The sequence below is a fragment of the Schistocerca americana genome, chromosome 7 (genome assembly GCF_021461395.2).
Source record: "Schistocerca americana isolate TAMUIC-IGC-003095 chromosome 7, iqSchAmer2.1, whole genome shotgun sequence".
Lineage (NCBI taxonomy): Eukaryota > Metazoa > Arthropoda > Insecta > Orthoptera > Acrididae > Schistocerca > Schistocerca americana.
Window position 1 is genome coordinate 312,417,579 of NC_060125.1, and position 18,652 is coordinate 312,436,230.

Below are 18,652 nucleotides of genomic sequence, written 5' to 3' on the forward strand. Positions count from 1 at the left end.
GTTTCATTCACACAGCACAGCTCAAAGATTCTGGGTCCCACTGAGAGTCTGTATCATCAAATAGATAATTAAAAACACTATATAGCCCTGAGAAATGACTAAATGTTGCTGAAACTGCCCTGGAACGAAAGTTCCAGCGAGTGCTGCTTGCATATGGCAGTTTAAATCCTTTCTCAATTAGCAATACAGTCCGTTTTGATGAACTGCTGAAAAACGAATGAAATGCAGTAAGATCACTTACAAACATGCGTACATGTCGTATGAGTTTGGAGGCATGTAACAGTACCAAATTCAGCTGGTGTGCGTAACAAAGAATAAACAGCGCATAGCGACAGAACTGCTTCACCAATTGTACCGTAGTAATCTTTCTCTGCCCGCCATTGCTGAAGCGCCATCATATGTATGACTAACCACTTTTCCTTCCACATTCCATTCTTTCAATACTGCATGAATAATGTTTGACAAACCTTCAGCAGTTTTATCTCCAGAAACATAGTAAAATCCAACGAATCTTTCCCCAATTTTGTCTGCAATATAGCACCTGAATATTACACTCATTTGACTCTTGCATGACACGTCTAATGTTTCATCAGACTGAATCGAAATGAAATTGCAGTTCTGAATTTCAGATTTTATTTTCTCATTAACTGCGAGAGTTATCATTTCTATTACATAATTCTGTATATCTGAAGAAGTTCCTTTAAAGGTTGAAGATGGTGATAGATGGTCTCGGATTACCTGCTCTCCTTGAGCTAGTAAATACAACAATTCCAGATAGTTACATTTGTTGCTGGAGGATTTGCCTTCTCGATGACCGCGAAAGGCTAGTTCTTCTTTACAAAGAAATATTATTGCCGGAATAAGACGAGCCAATACTCTCCTGCTGGATGCAACTTGTTCGTTGTATTTTATTGCTGTCAGACGAGCGGCTTCAGAAAGGGCGTGCTCAATTCTACTTTTGCCTAACAACTGAAATGATTCTTTGTTCTGCAGGTGACGTTTTGATATTTGATGCTTTTGTGCTTTCCTGTCAAATTTCTTTATTGTAAAAATGCCCTCATTGCATCATTCCTTTTCACCACCAAACAGAAGATACGTATAACAATAAAATCTGTTATTAACTGCATTCGCAGTCAGCCAAGCATACTTTTCGTACCAGGCTGTCTGAAAAGTGCGTTTTTGTTTGGCTTCACTTAAAACTACAGAAGGTCGTTTGTTCTTCAATTCGCACTTTTTTCGTGCATTAATGTAGAAAAAGGCGTTTTTAATAAAAGTTCTATAAGGTGTTCAGTTGCTGGCTCACTCATGTTGGCGACACAACGCAAATATGCACTAAAATCACTCAAGAATGACTGTGAACACAAATCGCGCGACTGTTCACTTCCGTGCTAAAAAGCCAGCATAGATGCGCCATAGACTAGTCTCGACACCTGCTAGCAAGTGCAGCGCACCGGCCTTCGTGGGAGACGGGAAGTGGAGGGGGCGCAGGCGCACACAGCCAGGTAAAGGAAGGGAGGCAGAGACTGAGAGCAGTCTAGTCTCAAGCAGGCAAATACACCAATATTCAGGGCGGGCTACAAAACTGATGTCTTCGCACATTTAGTGCTCTTAGTAGAAAGTTGTTAATATTTTTGTTATGAATTACTGCTGCATCTTTTTTAAGCACGAATACAGGGGAGACTAAGTCTCAAAGTCTTCCCTCACGCTACGCCACTGCTTCTTATTTACATAGATATTTCAGTTAGGAATACTACTCGTAAATGTTCTTCGTTTTCGCTGATAAAGTACTAATACATTGTTTTTTTGTTAGTGTAAAGCCATTTGCATTATAAATGCAGGTACTTCAGCTCTGTTTCCGTCAGGATGTGATGGTCCTCCCAGGTCTGAGATACCTTAGAGCAGATCCTTCAGGAGTGCAAAAATTTTGTCTTGTGATCAATTGCTTGTAGTATCTTTGTTGCTGTTTTTCTGTAACTTGCATTATATTTGGTTTTGCGGTAAATTTAGCAGCATTTGCGACGCTGGTGCCTCAGTTTTGCTGCTTTCAGATTTTTTACCCTTTCCATACCGTTATTTCGGATTTCAAAGTGCGACGTGACTACACTCTCGTATGATTACACCCTACTGGTTATCTGCTGTTTGCTAGCGCCCGTTTTTCCAGCTGTCGGTTGCAGTAGAACTCCTGCAGGTCTGTTCCTTATTTAGATAAGTTCTATGAAGTGGTATGTTTGGAGAATCCTCTCCGAAATAAATTATTGTTTCATTTGCTTAAATATGTTTTGATGTGCAGTGCGTCCTTTTCATGACGGGGTAACTGACTTTCCTGTAGGAATGCAGGCACGTTAAACGTTTGTTTGGCTATGTCAGAAAGTAATACGACATTGAGTAGTTTGCCCGCAATAAACACTTTTGTAAGAAAAAGAAGAAAAATTGATTCACCTCATGTTAATCACCATATTCTCAAACTTGTAGTTTAATAGCATCATTTTGTGGTATCTGATATCTTCCTTACTGCTAAATAAATTGGTCCTGTGTAACATTTGCCTTATGGAACAGTGCACTGTTCACACAGTTCGACTTTGACAGCGGGAAAGATAAACCAGAGAGTATTTGGGAACATGCCACTGTATAATGTCCCAGAATAAAAGGGCATGCTAATTAGGCACAGTCAGGCAACTCTGATCCACCAGGTCTTCTATAAGGGTTCATTACCTATAATTTTTCTCCGCTAATGATGGCGGCTTATTCGACTGGCTAGGTTATGATACAGTATTATACTAAGAGTCTTTGGGATCGCTATTTACTACTTAATTCAAGTCACAAGTTGCAAACTTTCAGCGCCAAATTAACGACACATGTGGAGAGCTATCCAGATACTGCTAATGATCCATCTTCCAGGAACCTGTTTTTGATTTTGTTTCAGTACCATAAATAAAGAAGATAAATAATCAAAGATCTGACACTTTAAATAAAATGCAATGACTATCCGTCAGTTTAACTACAGCAGATCTTTAGCGAAAGGTGAACAACAAACAATTCTGGAGGCTAAACATTTTTATTAAACGTAAACGTGAGCGAAGAAAGTTGAATACTTCTATTCACAAATTTAAAAATGTACCTCAGTCCACCAGTTACTTGTAATCGTACTTTGCAGTCAGTCACTTCTTGTTATTCCATCCGCTATGAGGGCAACTTACATTGTTCAGTAACAGGATCTTCAATGAGAAACGTTCCTACTCTGTAAGAGGAGCCTAACTTATCAGAGAATGGTGGCTCCATCAGTGTATTCTTCCAGACATATTTCGGGCTGATAGTGAAATACGCGTGCAATTTCTATCACTGCTGCAAAGACGACACTTTGTCTCAAAGTGAGCTGATGATGAAAATGAGTCTTTCATTCCGTAGCGCTGTTCGCGTTGTTTTGAAACTTCCTGACAAATTTAGTCAGTGATCTGCATCAGTATTCGTATCAGAAATTATATTCGTGCCGTCTTTGCTCTGATTTTGACTGAGTTGTAGCAGATCACAAGGACAAAGTAAAAATGTCTCGTGCTGAAAATGGAAAATTATGTGCGTTACTACGAAAATATTTTTATTTTTCGACACAGTATCCTTCTACCTAAATGTAATTTATCCAAGATTACAGTTCTATTCTGAAGAACAGTTTTGGAATAATCGCAGAATACAGTACCCACCTTTTTCTTCAGTAGAATCAAAACTTTTTGCAGCCACTGATTTCATTAGATAAGTTAACTGTATGGAGGGGCGTGGGAGAGAGAGCGTCTCACTTCAAATCACTCAATTTTCTTTTAATCGAAGTACCTTTGTGGTCAGGTTGTCGTCTTGACAGAATTTTACAATTCAGATCTTATATCACATATTTTACATCCAGAGGAATCGTATTTCCCAGTTATTCCAAACTGTTTTCATCCTTTGCAAAGCAATGAATAAGAACAATTTTCTTTGTATCCCAGAGTATACTGGCCATGACTCTTATAACGGATGAAATCTACTTCACATTTCTCGTGAAGCGCTACGGTTTTTCTGCTACTGCTTTGATTGCAGTTTCGTTCTGGACGTGAAATGGTGCTCCCTGGTCTAATTCGCACGACAAGACATCGCCGTGCAAACTCGATTGAATTTCTTTTAAAGCGCTGTAAACATTGCTGAAAAATTTAGTTTTGCACTTAAACAGCAATCAACAAAATGCAGCGTCCATCATGTACAAAGGTCTCTCGCAACTATTTCTTCATGTTAAACCTGCCGTATTCTTTCTATAACCGTATGGTTTCAGCTGTTTCATGTATCCATAACCAATCTCTAATTACTGATCTACCTACGCCGTCTTGGTAAATTAGACCTACAATTACACAGTTTTGCACTGTCTCCTAGTCAACAAAATACGAACCTACAGGATATCAGATCTGCTGTGTCATTTGATAGAACAGTTTCTGTCAAACAGAACACAGCATGTGATACACAACGGACAGAATTCTTCAAACGTAAAAGTAACTTCTGTTGCAGATGAAGGGAATGTTACAGGGCTATTACTTTTCACAACACACGTAAATAATCTAGTGGATAAAGTGGGCAGTACCATGAGGCTTTCCGCGGACGAAGCTATTGGATACAAAGAAATCGCAACGCTAGAAAATAGTAGCGAAATGCAGGAAGACGTGCAGGGGTTAGACGCTTGGTGTATGGATTGGCAAGTGACCATCAACACAAACAAGTGTAACGTACTGCTCATATATGAACAGAAAAACTCTTTGTTGTATGGTTACACGATTGCAGAACAATCACTGGAAACAGTCACACCCGTAAAACACTCGTATGTAGGAGTATGAATACCGAACAGTTTAAAGTAGAGAGACCACATAAAATTACTGGCAGGTGCAACAGAAGCCAGACTGAAATTATTTGGAAGAATCCTCAGGAAATGTAGCCCGTCCACAAAGAAGGTAGCTTAGTATGCGGAAGCTTGGTTTGGTTTAGCGACGAAGCCTACTTTCATTTGGATGGATTCGTCAATAAACAAAATTGGCGCATTTGGGGGACTGAGAATCCGCTTATCGCGATCGAGAAGTCTCTTCACACCCAACGGGCGACTGTATGGTGAGGGGCTATATTAAAGACAAGGTTTACAGCAATTACCCCAAAACAATTGCCGAGCTGAAAACAGCCATTCAGGAGGTCATCGACAGAATCGATGTTCCGACACTTCAGCGAGTCATGCAGAATTTCCCTATTCATGTGCGCTACATCATCGCCAATGATGGCAGGCATATCGAGCATATCATATCCAAATATCTGTAGTGACGTTTACATGTTGAATAAAGTGTGTGCAGGCCGTAGTTTGTATCTAATTTACGTTATTTTTCATATAGCTGAATAATTGTGACCCTGTATATAAATAAGCCAATGGCCTTGCCGCGGTAGTACCACCGGTTCCCGTCAGATCACCGAAGTTAAGCGCTGTCGGGCTGGGCTAGCAGTTGGATGGGTGACCATCCGGTCAGACGAGAGCTGTTGGCAGGTGGGGTGCACTCAGCCCATGTGAGGCAAACTGAGGAGCTACTTGATTGTGAAGTAGCGGCTTCGGTCTCGTAAACTGACACATGGCCGGGAGAGCGGTGTGCTGACCACATGCCCCTCCCTATCAGCATCCAGTGACGCCTGTGGCCTGAGGATGACACGGTGGCCGGTCGGTACCGTTGAGCCTTCCAAGGCCTGTTCGGACGGAGTATATAACTAGGTATAGTTAGTTTGTAGGTCGTTGGTTTGTACACAGCTGTATGTATTCGTAGATCGTTGTTGCTTATAGCTGTATATATTCATATATAGTTGTATACATCTTGTATCTTAACAGAATGGTGTCCATTTAACATATCCTAAAATAGAGCACACAATTAACACCATGTGATCAAAAGTATCCGGACAACTGGCAGAAAATGACTTACAAGTTCGTGGCGCCCTCCATCGGTATTGCTGGAATTCAATGTGGTGTTGGCCCACCGTTAGCCTTGATGACAGCTTCCACTCTCGCAGGCATATGTTCAATCAGGTGCTGGAAGCTTTCTTGGGGAATGGCAGCCCATTCTTCACGGAGTGCTGCACTGAGGAGAGGTATCGATGTCGGTCGGTAACACCTGACACGATGTCGGCGTTCCAAAACGTCCCAAAGGTGTTCTATAGGATTCAGGTCAGGACTCTGTGGAGACCAGTCCATTACAGGGATATCATTGTCGTGTAACCACTCCTACACAGGCCGTGAATTATGAACAGGTGCTCGATCGTGTTGAAATATGCAATTGCCTTCCCCGATTTGCTCATCAACAGCGGGAAGCAAGAAGCTGCTTAAAACATCAATGTAGGCCTGTGCTGTGACAGTGCCACGCAAAACAACAAGGGATGCAAGCCCCCTCCATGAAAAACACGACCACAGCATAACACCACCACCTCTGAATTTTAGCCTTGGCACTACACACGCTGGCAGATGACGTTCACCGGGTATTCACCATACCCACATCCGCCATCGGATCGCCACATTGTGCACCGTGATTCGTCACTCCACACGAAGTTTTTCCACTGTTCAATCGTCCAATGTTTACGTTCCTTACACCAAGCAGGACGTCGTTTGGCATTTACCGGGTGTGATGTGTGACTTACGAGCAGCCGCTCGACCATGAAATCCAAGTTTTCTCATCTCCCCCTTAACTGTCATAGCACTTGCAGTGGGTCCTGATGCAGTTTGGAATTTCTGTATGATGATCTGGATAGATGTCTGCCTATAACACATCTTCAACTCTCGGCGGTCTCTGTCAGTCAACAGACGAGGTCGGCCTGTACGCTTTTTTGCTGTACGTGCCCCTTCACGTTTCCACTTCACTATGTCATCGGAAACAGTGGAACCAGGGATGTTTAGGAGTGTACAGACGTATGACACAAGTGACATCCAGTCACCTGACCACATTCGAAGTCCGTGAGTTCTGAGGATCACCCCATTCTGCTCTCTCACGATGTCTAATGACTACTGAGGTCGCTGATATGGAGTACCTGGCAGTAGGTGGCAGCACAATGCACCTAATATGACAAATGTATGTATTTGGGGGTGTCCGTATACTTTTGATCACATAGTGTATGTACTTCAATTGGCTCTCATAAAATATTGCTATCATCATCTCACAACGTAATAGTGTCCTCTATGTACATGTTTTTTATTTAGCACTCGCCCCCCGGTAATGTAAGGTCATAGCAAAGTTATATACTACGTACATAATTTTCAGGTATGTCCCCTAGTAGTCATGCGAAATGGATCTTTATTCACGTGTCTTCCTTTAGGAAATGCTCGTAAGTTAAACTTTTTACTAACTATATTTAAACTTATTATTAACTATTTACATATTTACACTCTTCTATCTTTTATCCCAGGCATCATGAAGTCACATGTTAACTGAATAATTTCTTCATATCTTTGTCTGTGTACATTCCTTTGAACTATCCAGATTTAGGTTATGCTAACAAATAGGATCCTGAATGTGGAATTTCCGTTATCAGGAGGGGTCCTGAATATAATATTTTCCACTCCTTGTTTATTTTTTTAACTACTAGATTTTGGATGCGTTCACAGCAGCATCTGATCTCCTACCTGGAATGTGAAAATCCAGTCTAAATTCTTGTCATACATGGCCTTCCTTTATTTGTACTTGTTCACTGAAAATAATCACAGCTCGTGTTAGTTTCTCTTTAAGTGAAATTTCACGCGCTGTTTACGTGACAAAGGTTTTGATCATTTGTGAAGTTCATTTTTCGCTAACCTTAGTTTGTTGTTGTTGTTGTGGTCTTCATTCCTGAGACTGGTTTGATGCAGCTCTCCAAGCTACTCTATCCTGTGCAAGATTTTTCATCTCCCAGTACCTACTGCAACCTACATCCTTCTGAATCTGCTTAGTGTATTCATCTCTTGGTCTCCCTCTACGATTTTTACCCTCCACACTGCCCTCCAATACTAAATTGGTGATCCCTTGATGCCTCAGAACATGTCCTACCAACCGATCCCTTCTTCTGGTCAAGTTGTGCCACAAACTTCTCTTCTCCCCAATCCTATTCAATACTTCCTCATTAGTTACGTGATCTACCCATCTAATCTTCAGCATTCTTCTGTAGCACCACATTTCGAAAGCTTCTATTCTCTTCTTGTCCAAACTATTTATCGTCCATGTTTCACTTCCATACATGGCTACACTCCATACGAATACTTTCAGAAATGACTTCCTGACACTTACATCAATACTGGATGTTAACAAATTTCTCTTCTTCAGAAACGCTTTCCTTGCCATTGCCAGCCTACATTTTATATCCTCTCTACTTCGGCCATCATCAGTTATTTTGCTCCCCAATAGCAAAACTCCTTTACTACTTTAAGTGCCTCATTTCCTAATCTAATTCCCTCAGCATCACCCGACTTAATTAGACTACATTCCATTATCCTTGTTTTGCTTTTGTTGATGTTCATCTTATATCCTCCTTTCAAGACACTGTCCATTCCATTCAACTGCTCTTCCAAGTCCTTTGCTGTCTCTGACAGAATTACAATGTCATCGGCGAACCTCAAAGTTTTTATTTCTTCTCCATGAATTTTAATACCTACTCCGAATTTTTCTTTTGTTTCCTTTACTGCTTGCTCAATATACAGATTGAAGAACATCGGGGAGAGGCTACAACCCTGTCTTACTCCCTTCCCAACCACTGCTTCCTTTTCATGTCCCTCGACTCTTATAACTGCCATCTGGTTTCTGTACAAATTGTAAATAGCCTTTCGCTCCCTGTATTTTACCCCTGCCACCTTTAGAATTTGAAAGAGAGTATTCCAGTCAACATTGTCAAAAGCTTTCTCTAAGTCTACAAATGCTAGAAACGTAGGTTTGCCTTTCCTTAGTCTTTCTTCTAAGATAAGTCGTAAGGTCACTATTGCCTCACGTGTTCCAGTGTTTCTACGGAATCCAAACTGATCTTCCCCGAGGTTGGCCTCTACCAGTTTTTCCATTCGTCTGTAAAGAATTCGTGTTAGGATTTTGCAGCTGTGACTTATTAAGCTGATAGTTCGGTAATTTTCACATCTGTCAACACCTGCTTTCTTTGGGATTGGAATTATTATATTCTTCTTGAAGTCTGAGGGTATTTCGCCTGTTTCATACATCTTGCTCACCAGATGGTAGAGTTTTGTCAGGACTGGCTCTCCCACGGCCGTCAGTAGTTCCAATGGAATATTGTCTACTCCGTGGGCCTTGTTTCGACTCAGGTCTTTCAGTGCTCTGTCAAACTCTTCACGCAGTAACCTTAGTTTATTACGTGTAAATCCTGTAGATGGGTGTGATAATTTATTAATTGAGTTGAAATGGAGCAATGTACTATATAAAGCGATGAAACTCTTTGGATATAGGTTCAACTCGACTTGTTTCTGAGTGAAACAGGGCTACTAAAATGTGTTTTACTTGTTGTGCTACGAGGAAGGTTTTCCATTTATGATTTGTAAAATATGATGCATTATCAGTTAATATGGCCTTAAGTGTACCTCTAGAAAAATATTCCTCTACTGTATTTCTAATAATTGTATCAGTTACAATGGTTTTCGTAGCATAAGCACATCAGATTTTGTGAAGACAATGTACTTAGGAATCAAATATTTGACAGCTTCTCTCCCTCAAGAACATGGTCCAGCTGTCAGGTGACACTAATTCTAGTGATTTCGTTGCAACGATAGGATGTAGTTTATTCAAGCGATACCGATTGCAGTGTCTGACCTACTGTCATATCATACATGTTTTTATTGCTCTTTGCATCTTCTGGAGCAAATTTGGAGAGTAACAAATTGTTCAAATGGCTCTGAGCACTATGCGACTCAACTTCTGAGGTCATCAGTCCCCTAGAACTTAGAACTACTTAAACCGAACTAACCTAAGGACATCACACACATCCATGCCCGAGGCAGGATTCGAACCTGCGACCTTAGCGGTCTCGTGGCTCCAGATAGCGCCTAGAACCGCACGGCCACTCCGGACGGCTGGAGAGTAATAGTATGACATAATTTTTCTCATTACACTTTTGTACTCGACAATGACCCCATGTTTGGTGTGTAAACTTAACATAATCTGTTACATAAACCTCAGGTACACAAATGTATACAGATGCACCAACAGTTCGATTCTGGCGCCCACCAATGAAGTAGCACTCCTTTGTATACTGTTTAATCTTAACTGGATTTCCATCTTCCTTGTTATTCAGTTTCTCTTTTACCTACCCCTCTAGAGGATCTTTTCCTTATAAATTTCCGATTTCTTGACACAGTTTAAAGTAAAGGGGTCTACAATTTTCGTCTTGTACTAATTAGATTTTGAAAGCTGAGGTCTGTTCATTTGGTGCTATAAATTCATTTAATCCTTGTGGGTGTCTATAAAGTGTATCGGTTATAATGTTTCATTCGTCTTTTATACATATATTATTTCAAAACTGAATTCCTGTATTAATAAGGACCAACAAGCAATTCGCTTATGTAATAACTTGTAAGTCAACAAGTCAACATAATAATTTTTGTTTGTCTTACACACAAAAAGTATTCAGACTACCGAAAGCCTCACACTATGGCTAATGCTTCGAGTTTGGAAGACGAGTGTGATCTTTCACACTCGGGGGTCTTCGGCTAGCAAAACTAATTATACATCTTGTGCTCTTTCCATCTACTTCTCTAGTATGAAACAGACAAGCACCGAGACACTGAAACGATACATCTGTGCTTAAGAAAAACTCTTGTGTCATGTCTGGATGATGTAATGTATTTGCATTTACTAAAATTTAGTTTATGGCCTGGAAGTTTCTTTGGCTTCTTCAGTCCATAATCATGTATTATTTTTCTTAACAGGTTCAGGAGGGGATCACTATTTAACAATTGTTTAGATACGAATTTCCTAAGGAATGAAGTTAGTCCCAGAAAAGCCTTCAATTGTTTTCTGTTCTGTGTTGTAGAAAAGTGTTTAATAGGATCAGGTGAAATGCCTGACTTTCCTATAATTGTAAAAATTAAATGCAAATATGCCTAGTATGATTCAGTTGATGTTAACTGAATTTTTACTCACGTGTTCCAAAGACGAGTACGTTCGTGAATGTCGTTCTCTGTAAATGTCTTGTTATATTTTTTAACTATTTATACTTTTACAAGATTCTTCTAATCACAATAAATATTTTCCGCTTATATATAGAACCGTTTTTCCATGAAATGAAAAATTGTTGGCATTAATACATCTACATTTGGACAATTATGGAAATTTATATTCACACAATGTTCATAGTTCTGTCTGTAAGAGGTCAAAACTCTCGCGTGATTAGAATAAAAGGCAAATAATTAGAAATTTATGTAGGTCCTGTGACGCACAAGCACCACTATACTGAAATTAATCAGTATAGATAATGATACACTGATGTGACTGACCTAGGAAAGTTAGACGTATGTTACAAAAATCATTACAATTGATTCCTGAGTCAATTTTGGAAGCTGTGTATTTCATTAAGGTGTGTAAAGCATCATGTATTTTCTTACGAATATCTTGCGCAGTGATTTTACTGACGCGCATTAGGACAATTCTTCTGACGTCTTTTTGTAGCCAAGATGTAGTACCTCTTCTTTCTTGACCGCGTCGCCTGGAATTTGAAATAATGAACATTTCTTGTTAACAATGCTTAATGAGAAAAACCGAACTTAATTTTCTTTCATTTGCAACTGAACTATTGCTATAAGTATAGTTGTGATATATTACAGCTGATGTCTTTATCATTTCCGTGATACAAAAACTTTTGTTTATTTTTCAGAAATGACTTTTGGTGTTGCAACATCACTATTGCTCACGAAAATAGCTAAATACTGTAATATAGAATTCATAATACTTCATCCACTAACATCTTTAAGCGACTACAGTGTAATATATTGTCTCTAAATAATTGTTCTCAGACGTAGAACGTTTACCCTCAAGGTACAGCAACTTTTTTTATTTTATAAAAGTAAAGGATAAAATGCTTATTTGTTTTTGTTTCTCATTTGGGATCTTTTAGTCTTTGTTAGGATAAATTTCATAAATTTAAACATCAGCCTACAGCAGGTGTCGTATACTGAAATAATACATTATAAGTGGCGAGTGCACATAAAGTAACCCTAATGATGCTTTTTTTCTCCAAGTAATATGTGCATCCGCCATATGGATGACAATGCAGCCTTGGCTAATAAATATTGAAAACTGAGGAGAAGCACATACCGCCTATGGGAAGAGATGCTATAAATTCAATGAACGCAAACGTCAAAGCAAGTAATGGCAGGAGAGAAACTCAGGGTGATGACGCGGGAGTATGGAAACGAAGGTCCTAAGGTAAAGAAAATCATCTGATATTGGTTGTTGTCTACTACGTGGTTGGTGAGGCTGCTATGCGAATTTGATTGACACCTACACCTGGAGCCTTGAAGAAAACTGAAAAGAAAGATGGAAAATGGATTGTAGTAGAAGGGAGAACAAGAACAAGGAAATGGATACGAGAATTACTTGCCATTTTTAATAACATTTAGCAATATATGGCTAGTGTCTGCATTTTCTGCTTCCTTTTTTTCTTTGGTTTGTTTTTGTGATTTGGGTTGTTAGAACGTATGAGCCGAGGTTGTAGCTTGTATACATTGTAAATGACCACTAACGAATCTCCTGCAAACAGATGGGTACGTGAATGAGATTTTCACTCTTCAGCGGAGTGTGCGCTGATATGAAACTTCCTGGCAGATTAAAACTGTGTGCCGGACCGAGACTCGAACTCGGGACCTTTGCCTTTCGCGGGCAAGTGCTCTACCGGCTGAGCTACCCAAGCACGACTCACGCCCCGTCCTCACAGCTCTGCTTCTGCCAGTACCTCGTCTCCTACGTCTCCTACGTTCCAAACTTTACAGAAGCTCTCTCCTGCGAGAGAGTGAAGTTTGGAACGTAGGAGACGTAGGAGACGAGGTACTGGCAGAAGTAGAGCTGTGAGGACGGGGCGTGAGTCGTGCTTGGGTAGCTCATTCGGTAGAGCACTTGCCCGCGAAAGGCAAAGGTCCCGAGTTCGAGTCTCGGTCCGGCACACAGTTTTAATCTGTCAGGAAGTTTCAGATGGGTACTTTTTTGCCATGGCCACTCAAACATTATGATAATTCTTGGTCAGAATCCAAAATTGTAACGCCCAGTGTTTACGTCATTGTGTATCAACTGCTTAGATCCATAAGAAGGCGAGACGAGTGGATTGATGACAGGGCTATGAGTTTGCTTCTCATTTTTATTCAGAAATTATTTCTTATGTGTACATAGACCTCGTTACGGACTGTTGTGTACTGCAAGTTGATCTTTATTTGACCACGATTTACCTTCACCAGTAAGAAATTTTTTAGAGTTAATTGTTATCTTAGCATTGTCATAAGATTGTTGAGTTGATACCACAGTTAAGTTCAATGTGACTCCATGGGGAATCTGACTTTTTAGTTTCAATATGTAAAGTATCAGATGTTAGTGACCAGTAAGTTAAGTTCTTTGCAGACAATGGAACATGGGCGATATGCACTGATAATCGCCGCACGCGGTAGCCTCGCTGTCTGAGGTGCCTTGAAACGGTTCGCGTGGCACCCACCGTCGGAGGTTAGAGACCTCCCTCGGGCATGGGTGTGTGTGTGTGTGTGTTGTCCTTAGCGTAAGTTAGTTTAAGTTAGATTAAGTAGTGTGTAAGCCTAGGGACCGATGACCTCAGAAGTTTGGTCCCACAGGAACTTACTACAAATTTCCAAAATTTCCACTGGTAATCGTGGCAGGCGTACATCGTGCGCAGACTCCTGCTGGGCAGCCCGGCACAACAGGGTGCCAATCTACAACGGAGGACAAACACGTCTTTGAAGATACCCCGTGATGTGAGTCGGGTCGCTTTTCCTAACCTCCCTTGACCACAGAGAGCAGGCATGCTAGCTTATCACAGGCAGAGTACGGAATGTGGACTACTGCGATCCCAAGAGTCATTCTAGCGCCTTCTTATCCATGTGGAATGTAATGTTCAGTAGCACTGTGTCACAAGCGTCAGTCCCGTTTTCTCTTTATGAAAAATATGTGTCTCTCACCGCTGGTTAAGCAGTGGCAGCCGCGCGGGATTAGCCGAGCGGTCAGGGGTGCTGCAGTCATGGGCTGTGCGGCTGGTCCCGGCGGAGGTTCGAGTCCTCCCTCGGGCATGGGTGTGTGTGTTTGTTATTAGGATAATTTAGGTTAAGTAGTGTGTACGCTTAGGGACTGATGACCTTAGCAGTTAAGTCCCATAAGATTTCACACACTTCTTTTTTGAAGCAGTGGCAGAAGCATTTCCTCATCTACTAGTACGTCTGGATAGCCTACGGTGCTCAGTAATGCTGCTCCACAAGTGACTTTAGTTTTTTCTCTTTGTGAGAACCACGTTCCTCTCACTGATGATTATACGATTGCAGAAGTTTTATCTCATATGACGATTCCCTTTGGGACTTGGTAAAGCTGTACTTACGTGTTCACTAATCTCTTTTTGAGAACTACAAGTTCCAGACCGCTAACAAGAAAAATGGCCATATAACCCATTTGCTTCAGTCACAACACCAACAACTCCGTTTTACCCTGAAAACACGGCCAAGAGATGCCTGGCCAACCATGCCCAGACAGGTTTGCGCAGGATATAGACTTGATGACGCCAAATACGTAACACTGCAGAAGCGGATGACAGAAGTTCTTAACGTAGGTTGGTCTCTCTGAACTGAACCATGTCACCTCCTTGTGTTCATGGTTGGATTGTCTGGTTTGGGGGTGGGGCCCAAACAGCAAGGTCATCGGTCCCATCGAATTAGGGAAGGATGGAGAAGGAAATCGGCCGTGCCCTTTCAAAGGAACCATTCAGGTATTTGCGTGAAGCAATTTAGGGAAATCACGGAAGACCAAAATCAGGATGGCCTGACGCGGCTTTGAACCGTCATCCTCCCGAATGCGATTCTAGCGTGCTAACCACTGCGCCACCTCGCTCGTTCATGTATCTGTGTTTGTTAACAACAGTGTGTGTAAAAACTAAGGACAACTGGTGAGAGAGAGATGGAGGAAATGTGAAATGTGTGTACTGCTTCCTTTTCACCAGGACTACATCTCATGGCAGAGGTGTAGGCCAGCAGTTGCAGGAAGTGCTGGGGAGTGAGTACCAGGTCACCAGCATTGTGAAGCCTAATGCAGGGTTGGCTCAGGTGACTGTTAACATAGGGGGGGTTATGTAGGGATTTTACTAAAGAGGATCAGGTAGTGATTGTGGGTGAGGCTGGTAATAGTATTGATAGGCATGGGGAGTATAACATAGATGGTGACCTGGAAAAGATAGCCACTCAGACTGGCAACACGAATGTGCATTTCGTGGAACTGTTTCAGCGTCACGATCGGCCTCCTCTTAATACAGCCGTCAGGCGTAATAACATGAGACTTTGGGTGCGCTGATGACAGAAAGCATGGGTCACATTTTAGTGGTGTCGGTGGAGTCTATCAGCAGGACGGGTTTCACTAGACATGGCCTGCGCCTCAACAGGTATGGGAAGGGGAGGTTGGCAAAGCTTATAGGTGACAGCGTAGGTGGGGTTGGTGGGATCACTCATGGAAAAATTACTTTTTGGATTGAAGTCAGCTGATAGGTATTCCTGCTTAAGGGAAGTCTCTCTAACAAGTGAATCACTTTTGACAAAGCTTAGGTATCCGAGTAATGAGGGAATTAGAATATTTCATCAAAATATACAAGGTATTAGAGATAAAGTTAGTGAACTGCTTATAGATGTTGACTCTGAAATTATTGGTATATCTGAACACTTCTTAAATAAGGAGATAATTCAGAGGCTTCCTTTACCAGGATACAGGTTGGCTGGCAGCTTTTCGAGGAGCTCTTTGCGGTGTGGGGGAGTAGCCATGTATGTGAAAAACGGCATCCCATTTGAGTCAATTGATGTTTCAAAGTACTGCACTGAAAAGGTGTTTGAATGTTGTGCAGGTGTGGTTAAATTTAACGGAGCTAAACTTCTAACTGTTGTTATTTATAGATCCCCAGACTCCGATTTCACAACATTTTTGCTAAAGCTAGAGGAGGTTCTTGGTTCACTTTATAGGAAATACAAAAAGTTAGTTATATGTGGTGACTTCAATATTAATTGTATAAGTGATTGTGCAAGGAAGAGGATGCTGGTAGACCTCTTTAATTCATATAATCTTATGCAAACCGTGTTCTTTCCAACGAGAGTGCAAGGGAACAGTAGAACAACCATAGACAACATTTTTGTTCATTCCTCATTACTAGAAGGGCGTTCTGTTAGCAAAAAGGTGAATGGCCTTTCAGATCATGATGCACAAATTTTAACTTTAAAAGATTTTTGTGCTGCAACACGTGTTAAATATAGTCATCAACTCTTCAGGAAAGCTGATCCAGTTGCTGTAGAGACCTTTGTAAACCTTATAAAGGAACAAGAGTGGCAAGATGTTTATAGCGCTGATACAGTAGACGATAAATATAATGCTTTTCTCAAGACTTTTCTCATGCTCTTTGAAAGTTGCTTTCCGTTAGAACGTTTAAAACAGGGTACTAGCACAAACAGGCAGCCTGGGTGGCTGACTAGAGGGATAAGAATATCTTGTAGAACAAAGTGGCAATTATATCAAAACGTTAGAAACAGTCAAAATCTAAATGCAGCAGCCCATTACAAACAGTATTGTAAGGTGCTTAAAAATGTTATTAGGAAGGCAAAAAGTATGTGGTATGCAGATAGAATAGCTGTCTCAGGATAAAATTAAAACCATATGGTCAGTCGTAAAGGAAGTTGCTGGTCTGCAGAAACAGGTCGAGGATATAGAATCAGTGCATAATGGGAATGTCCGTGTTACTGATAAGTCACATATATGTACAGTATTTAATAATCACTTTCTGAATATAGCAGGTGAACTAAATAGAAACCTAGTCCCAACAGGGAATCATATAGCGCTCTTAGAAAAAAGTGTTCCGAGACTGTTACCTGAAATGCTCCTCCATGATACTGACAAGAGGGAGATTGAGTTAATAATTAAATCACTAAAGACAAAGAACTCTCATGGATATGACGGGGTATCTAGCAGAATACTGAAGTATTGTTCTATGTATGTTAGCCCAGTTCTCAGCCATATCTGTAACTTTTCCTTTAGGAGTGGTCGGTTTTCTGACCGATTAAAGTACTCAGTAGTGAAGCCACTTTATAAAGAGGGAGACATTGATAATGTTGACAATTTTAGACCTATTTCTATGCCATCGGTGTTTGCTAAAGTTGTCGAGAAGGTTGTGTATACAAGGTTAATGGAGCATTGAAATTCACATAATTTGCTGTCAAATGTTCAGTTTGGTTTTAGAAATGGTTTAACAACTGAAAATGCTATATTCTCTTTTCTCTGTGAGGTTTTGGACGGATTAAATAAAAGGCTGCGAACGCCAGGTGTCTTCTTTGATTTAACGAAGGCTTTTGACTGTGTTGACCACAAAATATTACTGCAGAAGTTGGACCACTAAGGAGTAAGGGGAGTAGCTTACAATTGGTTCGCCTCTTATTTTAAGAACAGAAAGCAGAGGGTAAGTCTCCGCAATGTTGAGAGTGGTAGTGATGTTCAGTCCCAATGGGGCACTGTTAAGTGGGGCGTTCCCCAAGGGTCGGTGCTGGGGCCACTGCTGTTTCTTATTTATATAAATGATATGCCTTCTAGTATTACAGGTGATTCAAAAATATTTCTGTTTGCTGATGACACCAGCTTGATAGTGAAGGATCTTGTGTGTAATATTGAAACAGTAACAAATAATGTAGTTCATGAAATAAGTTCGTGGCTTGTGGGAAATAATTTGATGCTAAATTACAGTAAGACTCAGATTTTACGGTTTCTAACTCACAATTCAACAAGAACCGATATTTTGATCAGACAGAATAGGCATATTATAAGCGAGACGGAACAGTTCAAGTTCCTAGGCGTTCGGGTAGATAGTAAGCTGTTGTGGAAAGCCCATGTCCAGGATCTTGTTCAGAAGCTAAATGCTGCATTATTTACCATTAGAACAGTATCTGAAATACGTGACACTTCAACACGAAAAGTAGTCTACTTCGCATATTTTCATACACTTATGTCGTATGGTATTATTTTTTGGGGTAATTCTTCTGATTGAAAAAGGGTATTTTTGGCTCAAAAATATGGTTCGAGCTATATGTGGTGTAAGTTCGAGAACCTCTTGTCGACCCCTATCCAAAAATCTGGGAATTCTGACATTGCCCTCACAGTATATACACTCCTGGAAATTGAAATAAGAACACCGTGAATTCATTGTCCCAGGAAGGGGAAACTTTATTGACACATTCCTGAGGTCAGATACATCACATGATCACACTGACAGAACCACAGGCACATAGACACAGGCAACAGAGCATGCACAATGTCGGCACTAGTACAGTGTATATCCACCTTTCGCAGCAATGCAGGCTGCTATTCTCCCATGGAGACGATCGTAGAGATGCTGGATGTAGTCCTGTGGAACGGCTTGCCATGCCATTTCCACCTGGCGCCTC

At 40.9% G+C, this 18,652-nt stretch overlaps 1 pseudogene; it reads left to right on the top strand.

Annotated features, from left to right (window-relative positions):
• The first annotated feature begins 5,417 nt into the window (after window positions 1-5,417).
• On the top strand, window positions 5,418-5,535 carry LOC124623334 (annotated as a pseudogene).
• The last annotated feature ends 13,117 nt before the right edge of the window (window positions 5,536-18,652 follow it).